An 11226-nucleotide genomic window follows, 5' to 3' on the forward strand; every position below is an offset into this window, starting at 1 on the left:
GTAAGCAAGCGAAGAACTTCTTCAGACAACTAGGCAAGGCTCTTGCATGCTCCGCCGCCGCTCCCTCAATGATCTTCCTCCGCAGCTCAAGCCTCGAAGCAGAGCAGGCAGCAAACACACAAGCACCACCAGATGCTCTCGCCAGCATTAAAATTTAATATTACAGCCAAAAATGCCAGAAAATGCAGCCAAGCCAAAGGAAGCCTGAATAAGCCAGAACTCACTGCCTTGCCTTCTCTCCTCCTCACCTGCAGTACAGTCATCTCTCTCTTGGCGCAGAGCAGAGTTCACCCAGCCCCAGCACGCATGGGCGGGCTCTAGAGCAGAGTATATACACCCAGCAGCATTCTGACAGACTGAGGTCGCTCTGGAGCGGCAAGATCTTGTGGGTGGGAGGGGAGGTCCGGCCAATGGCAGCAGGGAGCTGGCAGCATGGCGCCCGGAGCAGGCAGCATGGCGGCCACCCAAGGAAGGCAGGAACGGAAGATAAAATCAGTGGCATTTTGTGCCCCCCCTTGGAGCGGCGCCTAGGGCACGTGCCCTGCCTGCCCCCCCGTGGTTACGCCTCTGACCCGCGGGTCCACGTTATGTCTGAAGGCAACTCCTCTCTAACAAACAAATATTTGAAGCTGTCAGCCCCCCGGGAGGCAGTTGAAACTGCAAGTGAACAAGATGGGAAATATTTATACAACTGTTCTTGATGTTTAATTGCAATGATTTCTAGGCTATGAAATACAAAAGCAATACATGACTGTGCGGGTGTAAGAAAATTACTTTGCTCTTGCTTGGACTTGTTAGCATGCAGCATTTTTGATATCCTGCTGGTAGCAAGGCAGATTATTTTAATTTGTTGATTTGTATCTTCTTTTTAAAATATATGCATACACTATTTTTTTGGAAGGTGTGATAAAATTTTGTGGGAAGTGTTGAAGAAGGAATTGAATCTAACAAGCTAGCAAACCTAGGAAGACCGGAGCTTTCCACAGAAACTCTGTGGGTGGCAATACAAGACCTAAAAGGGAGTGTGTTACTAGGGACATGCTATTGCCCTCTGCATCAAAATGCTGACATGTATTACTAGGGACATGCTATCACCCTCCGCATGAAAATGCTGACAATGACTAGGAGTTTCAGAAAGAAATCAGGGAGGCATCAAAGACAGACAGAGCTGTAACAATGGGTAACTTTAATTACCAAAAAAACAAGCAAATTGTAAAGGGGAGCTGATGCACACCCTCCCTAATGCTGGGATATCCTAAGTAGACCCCAGAAGTTAACTAAAAGCAGGTTAACTCTATTTCAAGACCACTCTATCCAGAGTGAACTGCCTTGTCTTCCTCACCTTTTGCAAAAAGGATAGCATCAAGCTAATTTGCCAATTAGCTCAACAAGAGGAACACAGATAAGGCTTGCAGAGGTAAATGAAAAAGAGGTTGAGCAAGCGATACAAACATAAGAGATGATCCATCCTTGCGTTACAATTGCCGCCCAGAATTAGGGAGGCCGTTGGATAGGAAGAAATTAAATGTTTAAGATATGTCTCAACTGTCTCCCATTGTAATTTGACCTGAGCATGACATTGAAGTGGAGGCAGATCTATATTGACACAGATCACCTGAAAATTTACATTTGATAATAAAACTGCCAGCACCAAGTTATCAAAAAAGGGTAATTTCTCAACATACATTTTTAAATGCCTAGAGACAAAAAGAACGAGGCCACCAGAGGATCTTCCACCTTTGTGGCTCAGAGTTGACAAGGTCATGAACGAGCTGTAATTAGGAAGATCAAATTTGGCTGTCATCCAAGTCTTTTGTAAAAAAATTATATCAAATGTAGAAATAAAGTTTATAAAATCTAGATTGATCCTTTTCTGATGCCATCCACAAATATTCCAGGAAAGCAATGATATTTGCTTGTGGGAGGACTTATGGAAGGATTGTCATTTGGTGTTGGTGACCAGTTCTTCCAATGCCGGAACAGTAGTACAAGATGGAGTTGTGGCCTTCTGCTCCGGTAAATTTAAACCAGCTGTAGAATGGAACAAGGCTGAACTGCCTTGAAATGATTGATCCAAGAGAGACTGCAAGAGCTCCAATGAGACATTCTCCGAAGGGCAATATGGTAACAAGTCTTTGTTCAGAGATGATGACACTACACATTCCCCACGGTTTGATGAAATATAAGTTGACATCATCATGGGAGCAATCTTATCGAAGTGTGGGTCGTTCAATAGCGAGCATTTTGCTGCAGATTTGAATATGTCCAAAGACTTTTCCCCAATATCAGCCTGTTTACAGGTGTCTATCAATCCAGCCGGCTACAAGGCAGTATCTCGGTGTTTCACGAATGAATAGGATAGACATTAATGTCCCTCTTGATGCGGACTTCAGCAACCGTCCTTTCAGGCACATCTTTGGTGTCCATCCTTATGACTTCTTTTAAGATGGAATTCTCATTATTACTCTGTAGTATTTTTTGTGAATCAGTTAGAGGAGATGTAAGGGTATGTATAGAAGCAGACGTCTCTTCAATCCGCGAGATGGTGACTAGCTGTGAGTCATCCCAGTTACTTGGCTGTTTGGCAGGTGACATCTGTGTCCGTTTCTCTACTAATCTAAGGAGTAGTTGTTTCTTAGCCATATTTCCCCTATGCAGCTTACAGCTCCGCACACCGATAGAATTCCTTACCATTGTGAAATAGTTATCAACAGGATCCTTAGACTGAATAGTTGTAAAAACTCTTCTAGGAAAAATGTCCAGACCACTTACAAATTTTCGCATTTGGAAAAGATACAGGAACTAGTGAGTGCTCAAATATGAGCAGCAATTTAAGAGCATAAGAGTTATGTGTGGGCTGCTTTGAGAATGATTTTAGGTCCACTGTATTAATGTGAAAGTTTAAAATCTGCACAAGAGATTTCTTGATTTTTTAATAGTGCTCCAGCGCTGGGCATTAATATGATTTTGATAAATAGTGATTAGATTACTGAACTTTTCAGCAGACTCCCCTTCTTATGTCTATGCACTCTGTTTTAATGACAAAAGCCTTGCTATACCTCAGCAATTCCCACATTGTTACACTCAGGAAGAAAGATCAGTAACAATGGGATCCCTGATGGTCCCTCCCAACACACCTGTCACACAGCAATGGTCAATTGGAATTTGCCCACAGGATATGATTTTGGGTATAAGGAGTCCCAATTTCATGGTCCAGTGTGCTCCCTTTTACGCTTCATTTGGGACTCCATCTGGTGCTCCTTGGGACCTTCACGCTCCTTGTGATCTCCATGCTCTCTACACACCAACTACCTTGGGGTTACCAACAGCTTTTGGGGTGATTTACCATCACACAAGGATGTGTGCAGTACTTTGTGCCACTCTCCAGATTGGGTTTCTTGCCCAGCCTGAGCTGCCTAGTCTTCCAAGCTAACATAGGAAGCCGGGTCCACGGAGGAAGCACCCTCCTGGATTCTCCTCTACCAACTAAACCCTCTAACCTTCTTGCACCTGCCTTGGCCCGACGTGTTCCCGAGGAACGAGGTTAATTGGTGATTCCTAGAGCCCTTCATCAAGACCAAGTGATATGAGATTTTGCCCCTCCCTGGGCCAAAATTCTACCTCTACTCCCCTTTCTTAAATCCAGCCACCTCCTTCTCTAAAAGCCTCTTTCTCTTGCCCGCCTGGGAATTTACACAGTTAGGATTCTAAGCTAAAATGCCTCATTGCAGTTAAATGTATTGTTGATGGTAATATTGCTTTAACCTCACATTTCTCTCCTCTGTAACCCCTCCCTACAATAAATATCTTCTTTGTATTTTTGAAACTTGAATTTTGTCTCAGTCCAGTCATTTCCTGAGTCCACAACTTGGTGCAAATTAAAATCGAACGTGAAACTTTCGCTTTCTGAGCTAATTTTCCCCATGCAAGCCCAAAGGTAGATTTCAGGGTGTTTGCCAATCACCCAAGAGCAGTTTCATTAATAAATATACAGGAGTAGCATTGTATATTAAAGAAGGGATAGATTCCAATAAGCTAGAAAACCTAGTCCTCCACAGAATCATTATGGGTAACAATATGAGGACTAAAAAGAAATGTCTTACTAGGGACATGCTATTGCCTTCCAAATCAAAACGCTGAGAGTGACCTGAAGTTGGAGAAGAACATAAGAGAGGCGTCAAATAGTAGGGGTGTGCAAGTCAGATTTTCAGTGTTTTCGATTCGAATCTGAACCAAAACACCCCTGTTCTGTTTTGTATCCAAATATGGTCCATCCGAATCACCCCTGATTCGATTAAGATCTGAATTAATCTGAATCTGAATACAAATAGATTTGGATTAAAAAACAGGTCCCAGGGGCAAAATAGTGGGGTGGGTGGTAGTGCCCATTTTTGAAGTTTTAGTGTCTTTGGGGCAGTTCGGGGGCATAACGTGGGATCTGGGCCAAAAGAGTGGGGTGGGGTGGTAGTGCCTAATGGGTGGAGGCTACCACCCCAATTGCAGAGTGATTGGGCAAAGGGCTGATTTTTGGTGAATTTCTGATGTTTACGCGTTTTTAAGGTTTCCCCCCATTAGGTATAATGGAGGGTGTATCGCTTCACGTCAGGGGGAAAGGGGTGGCCAAGAGCGGTGTGGGGTTGGCGGTAGTGCTGGGTAGGGGCAAGGAAGCTACCTGAATTTTTTCAAAGGATTTGGGCAGCGGGCTGATTTTTGGTTAATTGTTGAAGTTTACGCGTCTTTAAGGTTTTTCCTCATAAATAATAATATAATGGAGCTTTCAGCAGCCCCATAAGTGCACTTGGGGGGTGCTGGGGTAGCCCAGAGCGAGTGGTGGTGTAGTGCACATAGGGTGCCAACCACCCCCATGGGTTTCTAACCCATGGCGTACAGGGTTCTGTTTTTTCTGAGGTATTCTGAGTGTGGTTTCTATGATAGCAAATGAGATTTTCAATGAGACACCATGAATCCACTCTTATTTGCTATCATAGAATCCACACTCAGAACACCTCAGAAACAACAGAACCAAGTACCCCATGGGTTAGAAACCCATGGGGGTGGTTGGCACCCTATGTGCACTACACCACCACTCACTCTGGGCCACCCCAGCACCCCCCAAGTGCACTTATGGGGCTGCTGAAAGCTCCATTATATTATAACTTATGAGGAAAAACCTTAAAGATGCGTAAACTTCAACAATTCACCAAAAATCAGCCTTCTGCACAAATCCTTTGAAAAAATTCAGGTAGCTTCCTTGCCCCTACCTGGAACTACCACCAACCCCACACTGCTCTAGGCCACCCCTTTCCCCCTGACGTGAAGCGATACACCCTCCAATATACCTAATGGGGGAAAACCTTAAAGACACATAAACTTCAACAATTCACCAAAAAGCAGCCCTTTGCCCAATCCCTCTGCAATTGGGGTGGCAGCCTCCACCCATTAGGCACTACCACCCCACCCCACTATTTTGCCCCTGGGACCCGAAATTCGAGTAGAAGAATTTCAAACCTTTTTGCATTGAAGTCAATGGGAGGCAAAAAGGCGGGAAATTCAAATAGATGTCAGAATCCGAAACAACAGATATTCGGAGCTGAAATGGAGGTGATTAGGTTCAGCTACGAAAAATTTTGGAGGACCAGAAGGGTGATTCGGATCCCACCCGAAATTGGCTGTTTCGGGTACAGATTGTTCTGTACCCAAAACGTTTCGCACATCCCTATCAAACAGAGACAGAGCAGTAATAATGGGTGACTTCAACTACCCACACCTATGGGTAAATTCACATTCATGTAATAAAAGAGAAACCAAATTTCTAGACATGCTAAATGATTGAGCCATAGAGCAGTTAGTTGCATAACCAACTAGAGAGATGGCAGGCTTGGACTTAATCCTGAGTGGTGCCTAGGACCTGGTGTAAGATGTCAGAGTTGAAGAACCACTGAGGAATAGTGACTATATTGTGATCCAATTCAGCATATATGCAAGTGGAGAATTGTCAAGGAAGTCCAACACAGATGCTTTGGACTTCAGAAGAGGAAACTTCTCAAAAATGAGGGGACCAGTGTTCCCTCTAAGGCATGTGCATGTGCCTGCACTCACAAGTTTTTTTATGCCCACTCAGTTAATTTTAGAATCTGCTCAGGTCAATCAGGAAGGCCCCATTCTGAATGCATGTGTGCACACATTGCCTTGATACTCCCACCCAGAACACATCTCATTCTGCCCACAGATGAAAAAAATTAGAGAGAACACTGGAGGGGACTGGTTAAAAGGAAGCTGAAAGGGAAAGTCAGGAGTGTCAAATCACCCCAGAAAGCATGGAACTTATTTAAAACCACAATACTAGAAGCTCAGTTGGAATGTATACCAAAAAGGAGGAAAGGTACCACCAAGTTCAGGAGGACACCAGCATGGCTAACAAGTAGAGCCGGCAAGCTATAAAAGTGAGGGAGACTTCATTCAGAAAATGAAAGTCCTTCCCAAATGAAGAAAACAGGAAGGAACATAAACTCTGGCAAAAGAAATGTAAGGAGACAATAAGGGATGCAAAAAGAGAGCTTGAAAAGCATATAGCTAGAAGTGTCAAGGGGAATAACAAAAACTTAATTAAATGCATCATTAGTAGAAAACCTGCCAGGGTGGAGGTTGGCACCACAGATGATCCATGAAAAGGATTATTAATAATCCGTGAAAGGGATTATTAAGGAGGATAAGGTGATTGCAGAGAAGCTGAATGAGTTCTTTGCATCTGTCTTCACAGCGGAGGATACTGACCATATACCCTCTCCGGAATTGAGCTTCTTATGTTTAGAGGCTGAAGAACTCGGCCAATTTGAGGTGACAAGGGAAGATGTTCTAAACTGTATTGGAAAACTAAAAATTAACAAATCGCCAGGGCCAGATGGCATCCATCCAAGAGTTCTGAGGGAACTCAAATGTGAAATTGCTTAGCAAAAACATATAACTTGTCCCTACAAGCAAGTTCAATACCAGAGGACTGGAAAGTAGCCAATGTAACTCCAATTTTCAAAAAGGGATCCAGGGAGGATCTGGGAAATTACAGGCCAGTTAGCTTAACTTCTGTGCCAGGTAAATTGATGGAAAGCATAGATAAGGACAAAATTGTTAAGCATATGGAAGAACAGGCCTTGCGAAGGAGAACCAGCATGGCTTCTGCAAGGGCAGGTCTGGTCTCACTAACTTTTTTGAGTTATTTGAAAGTGTCAACAGGCATGTGGATAAAGGTGATCCAGTTGACATAGTATATTGGACTTCCAAAAAGCTTTTGACAAAATTCAACACCAAAGGCTCTTGAGTAAACTTAGCAGTCATGGGATAAGGGGACAGGTTCATGTGTGGATCAGTAAATGGTTGAAGGACAGGAAACAAAGGGTAGGAATAAATGGACAGTTTTCACAGTGGAGGGAAGTAGTAAGTGGGGCCCCCCAGGAATCTGTATTGGGACCAGTGCTCTTTAACTTGTTCATAAATGATCTAGAAATTGCCGTACGCAGTAAAAGTGGCCAAATTTGCAGATGACACTAAACAATTTTGGGTAGTGAAATCCACAACAAATTGTGAGGAGTTCCTAAAAGATCTATCAGTTTCTCCAATGTGTGAGCAGGGCCAGTGCTAGGGTTTTTTGCGCCATAGGGGAGATCACCTTCTGGCGCCCACCCACCCCCGGCCAATCATATTTCAAACACAGATGTATTATAGGAAGAATGAAAAGTTTTAGCACAGAAATCACTTTGAAAAATGTTAAATGTGATGCTGAAATTTAAGTCTGTTCAATGTTTCAATTTCAAGCAAATCAAAATCTTATTTTACGTGCCTTTTCCTTTGCAAATTTTGTTAACAGTTCCTTCAGGTCAAGTGCTGATGCTTCAGCATGTTCGATTGATATAGTTGCCAAACCAACTAGTCTCTTTTGGAGCATAGTTGAGCGTATGTGTGTTTTTATAAATTTGAGTTTTGAAAAACTGCGTTCACCACTTGCCACTGACACTGGAAGTGTGAGAAGGATCCTAAGAGAAACAAAAACATTAGGCACACTATTCTGGATTTTGTGTTGTAGTATGAAGAGAAGTACTTTTTGTGGTGGCATAGACTCTGGAAGCCTTCGAGCAACTGCTTGAAGTTCACAGCACAGATCTTCAGCATCAATATCTTTGTTTTCATTGTGTGTCAATGACTGCTCCAAAGTCTTGCAGGCCTTTCGTACATCTTCAGTACATTTTTTGTTGATGCTGTATATATCATACAGGAAGCCAAATACGGAATTATAGTGTTGTAGTTGTTGGAATCTCTCTTCAACAAATTGAATGGCCATATCTAAAATAGCATAATAGAAATCCACTTTGAATTTTTGCTTTGGATCTTGTGGAGCCTCATCTGGGGCCTCATACCCAAACTGTTTTTTCTTTCTCCTTTGTCTAAATTGTTCTGTCTCAAAGTTTGGTAATATTTCTAACTCCTTTGCAATCACACTAGCATCTATCAAAACTTGTTCAAAACCATCATCACACCTACAGCCCACAAGATAATTCTTGGTTACTTGTAATTGACTTGTAGCTGAACTTAAATCAGTTTCCTTATTTTGTAGTAGTTTGCTTGTCAGATTTATTTCAAAAAGCATGTTGTACCATACAACAAGGGATACCACAAACTTGAACTTACTAATGCCTTCAGCAAGACCCTTAGCTACAACAAGAGATTCACTTGTTCTTTTATGTGGGTGTGGTTCATTATAGATCTCCATTAAAGCATCATATATACTACCAAGATGATATCTCAGTGGTTTCAAAGCATCAGTCTGACTCTCCCATCTTGTTTGACTCAAAGGCTTAACAGTAATGGTAGGTACATGGCTAGTTAGTATTTGCCAATGCTGAGTTGATGCAGAGAAATAATTCTAGATCTGTTGAACCAACATGAAGAAGCCTGTTGCTTCCTGGCAACTCTTAGCAGCATCATTGACAACCAAATTGAGAGAGTGCGCACTTCAGGGCACGAAAAAGGCACGTGGATTTATATCAAGAACTCTCTTTTGTACTCCATGTTCTTTACCTCTCATGTTACTCCCATTATCATAACCTTGACCACGCAGATTCTCAAGTGGTAATCCCATTTGCTCAAGCAGCCAAAGAAGAGTTTCTGCCATAAAGGCACCAGTAGTCTTCTTTAGAGGAACAAATCCCAAGAAATGTTCTTTTATTGTAATCTCAGGCTCAGATGTTTCAGTATCTGATGGCATGATTACATCGACAAAACGTACAATCATAGTCATTTGTTCAGTATGACTAACATCAGGTGTACAGTCCAAAATAACTGAGTAGTATTTGGCGGAGTTTATACGTGCTAAAATGTTCTGTTTTATGGAAGTTGCTAGAAGCTCTATAAGCTCATTTTGGATCTCTTTTCCTAAGTAGTGAACCATAGTTTCTTCATCTTTAACTCTGCGCACATGTTCAGTCATGATAGGGTCAAAAAGAGCCAAAAATTCAACAAGCTTCAAGAAATTTCCATTGTTCTCACTGTACAACTTTTCAGTTGTACCACGAAATGCCATGTTTTGCATGCCAAGAAATCTGACCGCAGCAATCAAGCGTTCCAAGACTTGTCGCCAATATTGCTCTTCTTCCCTTATTTTCTGTTGGTTGAGATTATCAATTGTTTTTCCTTTCTGTAAGCACAATTCAAGTTCTCTCCACGCCTGGTAACTGTATAGATGGAGCGTACTCCTCTCATGTGCCGACAGAATTGCTCCAATGTTCTTCCAGTCTTTTGAACCTGGTTCTTGTAAAGCTGTTGCTCCACCATCTCCTTTGCTGAACAGCCTACAGCAAAAACAAAAAACCACATCTTCTGAGGTAGAATATATCAGCCAATGACGGCACATTTCTTCACCATTTGCCAGTTTCCTCTTGTAATAGACAGGAGAGAATTTTCTTTTTTGGGAGTCTTTTGGAAATTTATATGATACAATCTGCCGTGGGCCATGCTGAACAATAAGCTGTCGCAAATTTTCACTGCAATAGTTAGGCCAGTTAGCAGGGTCACTGTAATCCAAGCTAGGCACAATACCAACGTGTTTTGTAGTAATTGCAGTACTCTCAGTTTCCTCAAAATCCTCGGTTTCCTCTGTGTGTTCCACTGGAATATCTCCAGACTGTGAGACTTTGTCCTCAGAAGTAATACCACTTGTAGTAAGACCAATACCACTTGTACTAGGAGTTTCCTCAGTGGTAGTTTCACCAATGGTACTGTCATCTTTTTGTTCTGTACTTGTTTTACAAAGGTATTTCCGGAAGAACACCTCTTGCTTGGCGTCTTCCTTGGCTCTTTCTGCCTTTCGTTTGCGGAACTGAGCTCCAGATGGTTTTTTCCTGTCAGCCATAATTCCCTTGGAAAATAACCATATTTAAGAATGCCCAAAAGCCTCTCCCCGCAGAGTCCCCGGGCTGTGCCATGGCCCGCCCTCCCGCCCGCGGCCAGGCCCCTGCTGCCGCGCCTTCCCCCTCGCCCGCCGCCCCTGGCCCCAGGTGGCCTTGATGAGGCCCCCGCCGCCTCCTGGCCTGGCGCCGCCGCCTTCTTACCTCGTCGTCGTCCAACCAGCCCGCAGCTCTGCCAGCAGCCCAGCACCTCCGCTCGCGACTCCGGGCCAGGCGCCAAGGAGGGAAACTGCGGTCTGCTGCTGTAAAGTGTAAAGCAGCCATTATTGAGGCTGCCATGCAGTCACAGAGGGCAAAAATGGTCTGGAGGCTGGCAGGGAGAGGGTAAGCCATCGGAGATCTCCGCCTGCGGCTGCAGCAGCACCCCCTGGGGCCGCCAAACCCAGCAGCAGCAGTTAATCTGACTTCCCCCCAGTAATTCTAACATGTGTCACCCCCAAACCGGATCCTAACTGGTTCAAATTAGAACTGAACCAATCCCCAAGCTCAGCGATGCCAAAATCAAATAAGCCCAGTCTGGTTTGAGTCCAGTTAGGACTCGAATCAAACCAGGCAAAACAGTTTTGTGCACATCCCTATCAGCAGCCAGTGCAATTCCCCTCCAGGATACCCCAGAGACCAATCTGGCTGCTGCACCTGGAACTAACTGAAGTTTCCAAACTACATACAAAGGCAGCCCTACATAGAGCACATTGCAGTAGTCCAACCTGGCGCTTACCAGCTAGTGTACCACTGTTTTCAGGTCATTCTCTTCAAGAAACAGGCAGAGTTA

The 11226-nt window shown here is 43.6% G+C and overlaps 1 long non-coding RNA gene across 1 annotated transcript in view; it reads right to left on the bottom strand.

Annotated features, from left to right (window-relative positions):
• The window catches only part of LOC128342485 (uncharacterized), a 39479-nt gene extending 28785 nt beyond the window's left edge, over positions 1-10694 (bottom strand). Inside the window, exon 1 of the long non-coding RNA XR_008315009.1 lies at positions 10599-10694. This is a non-coding gene — a long non-coding RNA (uncharacterized LOC128342485). The remainder of the gene's footprint in view (positions 1-10598) is intronic.
• Between the last annotated feature and the right edge of the window lie 532 nt (positions 10695-11226).

The sequence above is a fragment of the Hemicordylus capensis genome, chromosome 2 (genome assembly GCF_027244095.1).
Source record: "Hemicordylus capensis ecotype Gifberg chromosome 2, rHemCap1.1.pri, whole genome shotgun sequence".
Classification (NCBI taxonomy): Eukaryota; Metazoa; Chordata; class Lepidosauria; order Squamata; family Cordylidae; genus Hemicordylus; species Hemicordylus capensis.